General features: G+C 43.1%; 1 long non-coding RNA gene across 1 annotated transcript in view; it reads left to right on the top strand.

Annotated features, from left to right (window-relative positions):
- Positions 1-974: 974 nt before the first annotated feature.
- The window catches only part of LOC146817218 (uncharacterized), a 94,420-nt gene continuing 82,853 nt past the window's right edge, over positions 975-12,541 (top strand). Inside the window, exons 1-2 of the long non-coding RNA XR_014962510.1 lie at positions 975-1,111; positions 1,202-1,283. This is a non-coding gene — a long non-coding RNA (uncharacterized LOC146817218). The remainder of the gene's footprint in view (positions 1,112-1,201; positions 1,284-12,541) is intronic.

Here is a 12,541-nt window from a genome sequence, read left to right as displayed (position 1 = left end):
ATTGCTGGTAGCATTGCTTTCCTCCTTGTGCAGCACATAGCCTGGCAGCCACATGTACCTACCTGCTTGCTCATAGCAAATCTCAGGAGAGCTAGCAGCCTAAGAATTCGGGATCCCGGTGCTCAAATTGGTATACTATTGCTTGTAAAACTGAATCTATAACGTGTAGTGCAGGATCGGAAACCGAAAAATGTAACCCGCATGCGCGGGTTTTGTCGAGCACTAGTTTGCATTGCAAGTCTTACTTTGGTAACACACAGCTCATCATGCATGTGCTCCTACGATGCTACTTTGTACAATTAATTCATCAACCCGCCTAGCTGTGATGGAACTTGTTTTCTCTAACTTGCTGCCTTACTCCATGATCATTAGAATCATTAATCAATGGAATTCACTGTGATCTACGGCTAAGCAAGACAGTTCTACTTTTACACAATCACATTCTGGTATTCTCCCATTGAGTGCTATAGACTTAACTCTTTAATTTAAGTTTAAGGCACTGGAAATAACACTGTTGTAGGGAGTTTGTGGAAAATGCAATTCCAAGTAGTGCATATAACTAATGTTGATGAAAACCTGGACTGGTTCTCTGACATATGTTTTTCATAAATATTGCATTTGTTGCTAATAGAATATTACGTTCAGAACATGTATTTGATGAGTGCGTATATAAATTAGATGACTGCCCAATGCAGAAAGTAATTTACGAGGTCAAGAAAGTTTAAACTGCATCAACAGACGAGGGCCTTGCGTGCATTGCGTGTATAAATACATTTAAATAAATTAAAGTAAACCGGTGCAATCCAATTTGCTGCTAAATAACAACATAATCAGTAGCTCCCTCTTATCTCCAGTCTACGAGATTACAGCCAGGTCTTGCCATGCAGTTCAACTATTGCTGCGTTTCAGTGATTGGTTGTGTCCACTTCCCGAAAGCAAAATCCAATATTGCAGACATTCCTGCCCTCGGGGTGGGATGCTCGAGAGGGACCTCTGCCAGCACCTGAGCCTTCCAGATGGATGGCACGTGACACGTCACGCAATTCCGGACCCTTTTATACTCCAGCAAGCTGTCTTCGTGGACGAGGCTGGTGAAAGACACCGTTAACAGGTGAAGTACAAATAACCATACTTCCAATGAATTTCTCCTTTGCGTTTTTATACCGAACTGACAACAGTTTGACGTGTTATGTTTTTTTAGGCTGAACAAAGAACCAAAGAGTTTGTGGACCATGTTTCCTTGCTTTCGGAGGATTACACCGGGATACATAAAGTTACTACAGGTATGGGCACTTTTTGTTGTACAGCATGTGACGCTTCGGCATAGATGTTATTTATAGAATGATCTGTTTGAGACTCTTGCATACATATTCCTTCTAGTTGTACTTGTATGAATTATGATGAGAGTTTGCTTCAATATAATGCTCAAGTATGAAGAAATATTGCGTGCATAAATATATGGGATTTTATCGGAGATCATTAAATATGGATCAGTTCACCCTACAATCCAAGTATGTGTCTGTGGCTCTGCTTAATTTATGAAAAAGTAAGTGCCAGGGCCCTCGTCAGGAGGCCACTACAGCCTACACCACCCATTGCCCCTGCCAGCACTACCAATGACAGTACCAACACAACTACTAACCATCACACTTTTGTGTGACAATTCAGGCACTTCCTGGCCCCCAAAGCTATAAAAATGACTTGGGCTGCAGGCATTAGTCATTTTAATGTATATTAAATTAATAAACAACTGTTGTTGGGGTCGTCTCTAAATTAGACAAACAACGCAACCATGTGGCAGACTGTCATAAATTGGTGACCAAGTGGTAAACCAGACCCAGAGTGCACAATCTTCGCCCATGGGCTTTCAAGAGTAAACCAAAATCAACAATGGTGAGACGCTTAGTCAAAAAGAGAGTAGTTCTTCAGTCTTTCAATTGCTTTATTGAAGTCGTGGTAAGGTCAGTATTTAAAGTTCATGCAGAATGCTGCTCCACACTCGCAGCATCAGAATCTGACAATGTGATATTCATCACGCATGAACAGTTGTGTTCAAAACCCAATGCATTTCTGGAAAGAATCCTTCATCAGGGGTAACTGTAATATGAAATAAAAAAGGTCTATTCAGAACACTCTGTAGGGAACTGGGGTAATGTTTTAGAAATTGATCTCTTTATCATGGGAAACACACGAATCCAAGTGCAGGTCCCACATGCCTTAAGGCTGCTCACCAAACACCATCCATACCAGGTGTGTCAGTGGTAAAGTGTCATGCGACATATAAAACCATGGCGGTATCAAGATATTGTGTGAAACGGATGTCCACCATGCAATATTAAACCATGCTACTGCAGCGCATCTAAACAATACCCCATAGATATTGAATCAAAAGTGAAACACCAGTGCTATAAAACCGCTCTTGACTGAAATGCAATGCCAATGTGCCCCAAATGTGTTTATTGTGCATATCCTTAATTATCCAGTGTTTAATGCACGGTAAAACTCTAGGTGCTACTTCCTTCACGTACGGCAGACTATAAACTGCACACGCATAAATCGATGAGTCTCTAAGTGTGAACCTGTGCGCTGATGGAAACAGTATGTCCCAGCCCCTGAGCTGCCGCAGATGCAGCGCAATTCTAAAAAGCGTAACAAGCAGTGGTTAGACTGCTAATCGAGGAGGATTACGTGCAAAACAGTGAGAAGCGGAGTGAAAGTGTATGATTTACCTTACAAAGCTGAAAAGAAGAAGGCCTCTCCTGTGTGTGACGCCGTGAACGTGCACCATGAACAAGACCATTGAACTGAGTAACATGGTATGATACATGGATGTGCAGCAAAAGTAATTCTCGTTTTGACTAATTGTTTCACCATTGTTGATTTTGGTGTAAGCTTGGAAGCCCTTGGGCTTGAAGGTTGTGCACTCTGGGTCTGGTTTACCACTTGGTCACCGGCTATTGTTAACATTTTGCGCATGCACTGGGCAGAGTACGCACCACTGTTGCACACCAAAGATTTTGTTGACCCTACAACAAACTAAAGTTAGAATATTGTATGGTCATTGTATGTTTATATTTAGAGTGCTTTCTAACACATTTTTCATTAGACTTAAGTACCAGTGTTAACAAGTATGTGCCGGTGCCAAGCACCGGAAACAACTGCTCAAATTAAGCACTGGATCTGCGGTGACAATAAAATAACAGAATATTGAGGTAGTGTTCACCCAGAGGTAGTGGCTTCAGTGAAAAGCACGAGTGGATGATGCCAATGATTTTTGTTACTCAGACATTTTAAACAAAAAAGGGCTGGTTTAAAAAGCATTACAAAGAGGGCCTTCAAATCACCCCTCCTTTACCTGAAGAATAATAGCTGCTGGATGTGCAGTGGCGGCTGGTGAAATTAAGAAGTGGTGAGGCATAAACAAGTGGCCAGAATTTCAGAGAGTGAGCAAGTGAAGTGAAAAGGCCCAACTCTTTCAAAAGTGGTTCAGGGGGTTCATCACTGGTGCCAATTTTTTTTTCAAATAGGGCATGAAATGGTGCATCCTGCACCACATTGCCTCCAAAAATTGGTCAAGAGGCCATGGGTTTAAAAGGTAATTTTGCAGGAGTGCTCTTGAAATGTTCAAATACTCAGGAGTGTGCCTCCCGAAAAATGTGTCAGCAGTATTACTCTTGGTGCAAGAGCATAAATATTTAATATATTGACCGTCTTGCTATAATTTGTGTCCTAAGCCAATAACTCATGTCAGCAGAAGGCATTTGACTCATTGAGTCATCTAGTCACCCTAATATAACATAACCATAACATTTTTTTATGTTGTTTCAATTTTGCACATATATTATGTATTGGCACCCTTAAAATAGCCCATTGGGTTAGGGACAACAACTTGTGCACAGAGATCTGTCAGAAACCTCAAGCCATAAGTTTTAATCCACCATGGCCGAATCTGTATGTTATGCTTTAAAGGCTGAAAAATGGATTCCATCAATTTTGTAATATCACATTTTAGCTAATCACTAAGTTCACATGCACACACGTTTTATTTGATCAACCCTCTTATGTAACCAGGTACTTGAATTTTTGACATTGTCTGGTTTTGTTATGATTCAAATGATGCCTTATAGCTTTCCCCACCCACATACTTGTTATGATTATGAGCAAAACTTTCTATTTTAAATAAAGTCTTGGACATTGAATCCCCAAAATGGCAGGAAAAGGTGAAGTGACTTCACACACGTTTTAACATCAATTACACTTCAAGAAATGACATCATACGACCTTTGACCCTGAATATATGGAAGTGATACCACATCACCTGGATCCTGTTAACGTCACAATTTTTGTTATTACTGAAGCCTACTGTATAACTCCAAGATAAAATGTATTAATAAATCACAGGAAGACTCTCAACAAATAGATTTTGAAAACAATAGTGGCCATGTCCACTTGTATTAATCCCTGTGGACTACTTATTTAATATGAACTATGTTGTTTGCTTGATTTACTCCATCATTCAATCCCGTTTTGCTTCCAGTCACTTCAGGGCTCAGCATGGAGCAGTGTGTCACCCCACTTCATCCATTGGATGCCCTTTGTTGTGGATGTTGGCATTTTGCCAGTGCCATAGATAATAGGCAAAACTTTACTTTCCAATGCTTTTTATTTTATATTCTTTATCCTTATTAGTTTGAAGTCATCCATTTCTTTACACCATTCCTTAAGATCACCTATTTTAGAGCAATAGTACCTGTTCTGTGTACAAGTAAGATGAATATATTCCTGTGATGTGTGTTAAAACCGACTGTTCTATGTACACCAGCCTTGTAGGAAGTACCCATAGTTTTCTGTAAAATTGTGTGCAATTATTAAATTTTTTTAATTTAAAATTGGTACTGCAAGCATATGGCACCATGATTAAGCAATGTGCTTTTTTTTCTTTTTTATATTTTGTGGCATATTCTTGCAATAATAATAAAAACAAATCTCACCAGATCACCAAGGCCGCACCCAGTGCTTATATTTGAGCCATTGGTTGCCGGTGGAGGCCACTGGAACTCATTTTTGGGGACCAGCACTTACTTTTCTTCATCAGACATTTCCTGAGAGCAAGAGAAAAAAAAACACAAACAGGAAAGGAGGAGGAAGAGAAAGATAGACAAGCATTGGCATAGCCAATAGGTCTCGCTTTTGGGACCTTATAAGTGTTTAGTTATGCAACTGGTGCATGGCTAAACACTTATAAGGTCCAAAAGGCGAGACCTATTGGCTATGCCAATGCTTGTTTAAGACATGTTGCACAACTGCGTGGCTGCTATAGAGCATGGCTGAAAGAGGAAAACGATTGATCTGATGCAGCCTGCATTGACTGCCATTGCACTTTTTTTAATGTTACTTATTTTACTTTTAGCCTTGCTGCACAGCAGCTGTGCTGGTATCTAATATGGCCAGGAAAAATTAAACAACTTGACAAAGTTCATAAATTTCAAATAGACGAGACCTATTGGATTTAACCAATGGTTATTTCACATGGAGAGTTGTGTTTGCTATCCTTTTATCTGAACTCATGGTTAGCATATATTGCAATTCTATCTACTGACTGATACTCTTACTGTGATACAGCTGAAAGGAGAAGGCCACACGATTTCAGAGGTTTTCTAATATGCATACAAAAGTGCTTCCTTTACAGAGTTAAATACAAATATCTCAATATATATGTCTGAAAAATGGAAGGTACAATCAAGCAACTTAAATCTGTAGATGTCAACGGCCATCACCCCCATTCTAAAAATGGTTACAGCACCGATACCAGTAATTGATACAAGTCTGAGGACACTGAACATATACAATGAAAGGCTATTCCAGGCTGAAAGTGAGTGTGTGAAATCCACAGTGTTATGGGAAGGGCCACTCAAATTATGTGGCAGGTGAGGCAAAATTATGCGGCAGGGTTGAGCAAATTATTCTGCAAGAAAAGTCAAATTATGCGGCATAATGTGGCACATTTTCGGATAGTTATACTTAATTCTTTTTACACTTGTTAACACTTCTGGGCATTGGTTACACCTTGCTAGTACCAGTCTAACTCCCAAATGTAGCAATAAGCAGCAGAAATCTGCCCACTTATCCTTTGCAAATGGCTTCCCACTGTGCGACAGTACACGCTGCTGTTTTTGTTTTTAGTACATTTTGAACCATTTGAGATAGAAATATTTGTTTTTTGTTAAAATCAGCAGAATATGCAGCAGATGATGGATTATGTGGCAAATCTATTATCATGCAAAAAACACTGCAGCCAGAGTAATAACATGATTCCAGTGGCCCTGGTTATGGGCAGGTTTTATCACTAGATATGGATACGAGTGGGAATGGGAGTTCTGTGAACCAGATCAGGAAACGGAAATGACTCTACCAGCCTGGCTAGAATGTAATCTGCTATATTTACAATAACAACTCATTTTTAGTTAGCGTTGTGTACTTTTGAGTTGTAAATCTCCGCATGTTTCAGCAGCGAGCATATAACTCAGGGGGTCACCCTGCTGGCTTATAGATTGACAGAGCCTCAGAGCTAAGGACTATAAGAAATGTCTAGGCTTCTTTGATGTGTATGACAGCGCGCTGGAAGTTTACACAGAGCTGCACGTGGCCAGTAGGGTGAGGTGGTGCTTGTCCTTTCTTTTTTACTTCAAAGCCTCGCATACCAGAGCTGCTAATAGGGCCTCAATCAGCTCCATGTCAGTTTTCTTTACAAGCACCAGTTAAACAAAGCATTGCCCAGCTTGTCACACAGCGGCGAGAACACCTGGAGATTTGCTTGAACTGGGAGCTGGGATGACCACCCTCAGCGTGAGCCTGTGCTGGCCGAGAAAGGCACACTGCTAACTCTCACCCCAGTGACACGTCGCATTTCATTCTTTCACAGAACTGCTCGCACTCTCACAAGGTTTGAAACAGGCTGAACTCTGGCCACACACGTGTTATTTAACACACTGTCTTAATAGCAAAGCCATAGGCTATTTATGATAATATTTTAAAACCCTGCAACCAAATCCATCATGTGCCAGGATGCATAGTCATAAATGAATAGGATCACGACCAGCAGAGCGGAGCACACTCATTGAATGGAATCTTTGCCAAGAGAGGTGCCTATGAAGAATATAATGAAGGTGGACTTGTGTAATGTAAATGGTGATAATGTAATGTGTTCCAAAACCTTCAAGTCTTACCATGTGCTGCAACAACTTTAGGCTACATTGAGGCGCTATGTGGGCATCTCTACATCACTATGCAGTACTCACAAATGCAAACGTTTTAACAGAAGGGTTTGAAAAAGGGGGCATCCAACCACATGATGTAAATTGCAACATATGGCAAGTCACTGAGTCCCAAAAAAAAGGCCTACTTAAGAAAAGAATCACAAGAATCTCTATATGAGTGACAATACTACTGGTCATGACCGTGATGCATTATTAAGGCACAAAACTGATAAAACATCAAAGCGGCCGTGCGGCCGCGAAAGTGAAAGTAATTGCGGTGAAGTGCGGCGCGCGTGCCCGCGCACATGCACTGTAGCTCTAGGCTGGCCTGGTAGCACTTTTTGGAGCCCTCTCAATAAGGCTCGCCAGACCAGCGCATGCGCTGGGTCAGGCGAGACCTAAAACAAGCATTTGCAATGCAATAGGTCTCGCATATTTGAAAGCTAGAGCTCTTGGTGTTAGAAATGACAATGTTTTTTACTTTTGTTTTTTGTATGTAGTGTAGTGATGATATTTGCATAGTGCTATTGCCATTCGTATCGCCTTGTGGTGCTGTAGAACCAGAAAATGGGAAATAGGTTATGAGGGAGGGGAGACAAGAGTAATATCATATGCTGGATGGAAAAAAAGTAACAACAATGCAATTATATGCTTCTGAAGCCACAAGATTTTAAACAGGACTATTTATTTCACAAACATGACACATAATCCACAACCTACTGCATAATCTCAGATCACACAACAAACACATAGTAGCTCAAATGAAAGCAAAAACAAAAAAGCATGACACGTGGTGCTGGGCACTGGCATGGTCTCTTGAAAGTTTAATCTGTCACCGTACAGTTGTTGATTGTTGAATTCAAGTATTAAACTGGTACTAATGTGGTCAATCTTTTCTCCAGCCAGTAGTTACTGTCACAGATGCAACCACACAAGCATGCACACACACACACACACACGCATGCAGGCATAAGCACATACAAGCAGACACAGACGTGCACATAGACATGCACATAAGTAAGCATGCACATACATATACAGCATTACCAAGAGGAGATACATTTACACACTCACACATGCATGCACATATATACAAGCACAAAGGCACTCACACATACCTGTGCATATGTGCACACCCAGACACACATGCACGCAGGCATGCACTCGCACATATACATGCACACACTCTGGTGTGTGTCTTGCCTCACCCCTGTAAGGTAGCTTAAATGAAATATTTATTTTACATTTTTGGAAAATGTAAGCATTTGAAGTGCTCTGACTGGGGCAGCGGATAAATGGAGCCAAGAGGCAGATAGGGTGGCAGACATAGAAACAAGAGACAGATGGAGATAAGAGGCAGATACTTCGGCAGACAGAGAAACGAAAGAGAGCTAAGTATGTTAGATGGGGGAGAGCAATACGGAAAACACAGACGGGAGAAATAGAGAAATAGATGAGAAGAAACAAGAGATGTTAAGGACAGAGAACGAGATGGGGCAACATGGGTGAATGGGCACGAAGAGAGAGCAAGATAGAAAGGGGAGAGAGATGAAGACAGACGTGAGAGAGAAAGGGGAAAGAGATGAAGACAGGTGAGTGGGTAAGGAGAGAGAGAAAGGGGAGAGAGGTGAAGACAGAGGTGAGTGGGTAAAGTGATAGAGAAAGAGAAGGAGAGACAGAGATGGTGCGACTTGGGGTAAGTAGTAAGACGAGAGCAAGAGAGGGGGAGAGATAAGACAACGGGGTGGGTTACATGAAAGATAAATAGAGAGGGAGTGAGATATTGAGTGAGAAGGATGGGTGGGTTAAATAAGAGATAGAGGGTGAGCGTGGGGTGAAAAGACAAAGGGATGGGTAAGGTGAGAGATACAGAAAGAGAGGGAGGGAGAGAGAGAGATGAGGAGAAGCGATAGGGAAATGTGAGAAAGAGAGAGGGACTAGAGAGAGGGAGAGATTGGGAGACATGGGTGGTCTAGTAAATTGGGAGAGAAAGAGGGAGGATGGTAGAGCGAGATTTTGAGAGGGAGACACTTAGAAAGAGAGCGCAAGAAAGTGAATGAATCTGCGGCTAATTATGTGAGATTTGTAGCTCGTAGATGAATAGTGGTTCAACACAGCCTTTGAGTTTACAAAGTGTGAGAGCTGTAGACATCAGCGCATGGACATGTGCCAAGAGACCTCTCGGTGCGGCACTCTGCATGTTTGTCCGCACTCGCTCTCCCGAAGAGCTGTCCAATGTGCAGTCTCAGGTATGCAGTGAGTCCCCCACTGCACACCCCACTTCTAAAACACATATCTTCTGGTCGGGAGTGTTAGAGATGGCGAGGCAGAAGGAAAACCGGCTATTCTCTATTTCAATTAAAAGTGCAGAAAGTGAAGACACACAGTCGCGGCATCCCAGGAGGCCAGCAGCCTAAAGTACCCTACATGCTTCCTTCGAGGAAGGCAGGCTCTATTTCAAATAAAAGTGCAGAAAGTGAAGGCACACAGTCACTGCATCTCAAGAGACCAGCAGCAGTACCGTACGTGCCTTTTTTGAGGTCTGACTCCATGGTATTACAAACACACTCGGGTGGCTAGTGCTACTGTCTATACTTGCTTTAACTTTGCAGCGCCAGCCACCGCAGCAGTTGAGGGATTGCCACCCGCCTCCCGAGTCCACCACCAGAGTACTGGCCGCTGCAACAGTCACAATCAGTCTCTCCCTCGCCTCAGGAGCAATAGAATTTGTGGGGGCGCATTGATTTTAATACTGCAGCTCAGCTGACAGCGGCTGGTGCAAGCACTCAGGCAGCACCGCCAGAGCCATGATTGGCATGAGCAAACTGTCCAGCCACCCTCCCATAACAAACACCGGTTCTGCAGCACGACGTGACGTCATCCCCGTGGCATCAGAGACTGTACCACGCAACTCTGTAGCCAGCACAGCGGGTGCCGGCACCAGTAAAGGATCCCTTGCTGCAGCAATAAATACAAGCAGCGACAAGCGGCAGAGGAAGGTACGAATTAAAACAAGGCACGACGGGCGGGTGGCAGTGAGCGGGGCACACAGAGGGCGGGTGGCGGTGGGGGAGTGACAGTGGGGAGGACGACACACATGTGCATCGAGCACTGCCATAAGTATGAAGCAATGCAATAAACAACTAGGACCCACAGAGTGGCATGCAGAAAGCTGACAAAAAAATAAAAATAAAGAAGGAGAAACAGGCGTGTGGCACTGGGGGAGTGTACACAGAGGGCGGGTGGCTGTGCGGGGGGGAGACAAAAGTCGGGAGGACAACACAGACGTGCATCGAGCACTGGCACAAGCATGAAGCAATGCAATAAACAACAAGCATTCGGCCGCGCGGCCGAAAACGAAAGTAATAGCGATCGCGATCAAAGCGAAACTGATCGCGATCGCTTGGACGGGAGCGCTGTGTGGCAAGCACGCGAGTGGTGCGCGTGCAGCAGTGATTGGCGGCTGCGCGCGTGCACGTTCACGTGCACTGTAGCCTTAGGCCACGGCAGCACTTTGAAAAGCCCAGTTATAAAATGTCTCTTCGAGCCTTTGGCTCGCGAGACCTAAAAAGGTTACCAGGGGACAAAGCAGGAACCTACCTGCAAGAGAGAGCTGAAGGGGCAGGCAGTGGCTGGTAGTGAATTAAAGAGGCCAGAGGTATATTCAGGACTAAGCAGCCTTGGCATTTGGCATGCTGACATTTAATAGCGCCAACCGTGGGCTTCTGAGCGGTGATTTGGGCACCAGCACTCATCATTTTGCAAATTAGGGACTGGCCAGACCTCTTGACTTGCTTGTTTTTCATGTAGCAACAAAAATGAAGAGTGGCAACAAGTTTTTTTTAAGTGTTTTTATTCGTTTTTTTCATCATATGATGTGTTCTAAAAAGTGCGGCGTTGTTGAATGGATTTATATGACCTAAAAGAGGGTGTAATGTTGCAAAGGGAGCTACAGAAAGTAACCTGCGCTCACAATGGCACTCTCTGCCTCCTCTACATGACTCTGCTTATGTCACCCGTGAAGGCAGGGTTCTGCGTCATAAGGGACAAGCCAGTCTCTGCTGGGACCCCTAAATGGCAATGATGAGTAAAGTTACAGTTTCCTGAAGGTAACACAACTGACAGGCGCAACGGTGTTACCATTCCACAACGCTTTTTCGGCCAAAATTCACAATGCTAAAATAGCATGACATACAAAGTTGGGGACAGAGCATATATATTTTATTTTTCGTATATTGAGGGTAATGGTAAGACGCGCTGCAGCAAAATGCCTATATCGGACTGAGCATGCACACAATGAACCAAATGGCTCAAGATGATCAAAGACGTTTAGTTTTTTTAAATAATTATGTTACTTATAAAATGCTTTATAATAAATAAAACTCTGTACCACTTAGCAACTGTTCGCATGTTGGTCTAATACAAGGGTCTCCAAAAATTTCAACACGAGAGCCACATGGTATCCGTTTTATAAATTAATGAATACAATTTAAATGAATAATTAAGGTTTACTTGGATTTTTGAGCTTTGGACCATTTTAATTTAATAGGTGGAATGTAATCCCTCCCCAAACTTGTGTGGAGTAATTCTGCACATGTTAATCTTTGGCCGGGGTGAAAGCTGGCTACAGAAAAGTTGGCATTAAACTGCAGCTTTAGCTTAGGAAGCAAGATCCAGATATAAAGCCAAGAACTGTCTTCAGTTAAATGGGTCTTTTGCTTCTTTTAAATACCCTTTTAATATGAGAGACAGACGCTTTTAACCAAAAGCAGTTCACAATTCTGCATCTGCATGCAGTGTGCTGCTGGCCGAGAGCCTGAATTGGATAAAAGTAGCACACATGACATCAAACCGAGTGGTATCATTAAGTCTATATCCAGATGCGGAACACAACAGCGAAGTGGTATTTCCAGGCATAAAGTCCACAACCAGTGAACCCATGACGAGGCAGCGCGATCTTGGAGGTCTGACAGTAGTAAAAGTGCTTAGAAACCACAGGTGGCTTGTTTTGATACACTTTACTAAACACGGAGAAAACAGTACCGATGGAAGGGAAATTGTAGCACATGAAGATAAAATATCACCAACAGCGCCCAAAGGCTGAGTGCGGCATGGGAACACGGCAGTGAAAACCTGCGGCTCGCTCCTCAACACCTGCATATGTGAGACAGCCTGCATGTCCCGAGACTGGTTGTCTACTGGCTGGTGGCCAGGTAGCCAGAACGGTGCTCTGGAGCCAGCCGCTCGGGCCCCCACCCACCATAAGCTGCGCCTCCTCTGCACAG

This window comes from Triturus cristatus, chromosome 6, assembly GCF_964204655.1.
Source record: "Triturus cristatus chromosome 6, aTriCri1.1, whole genome shotgun sequence".
Classification (NCBI taxonomy): domain Eukaryota; kingdom Metazoa; phylum Chordata; class Amphibia; order Caudata; family Salamandridae; genus Triturus; species Triturus cristatus.
The sequence above is the reverse complement of the archived record's forward strand: the minus strand, read 5'-3'. Positions and strand labels throughout refer to the sequence as shown.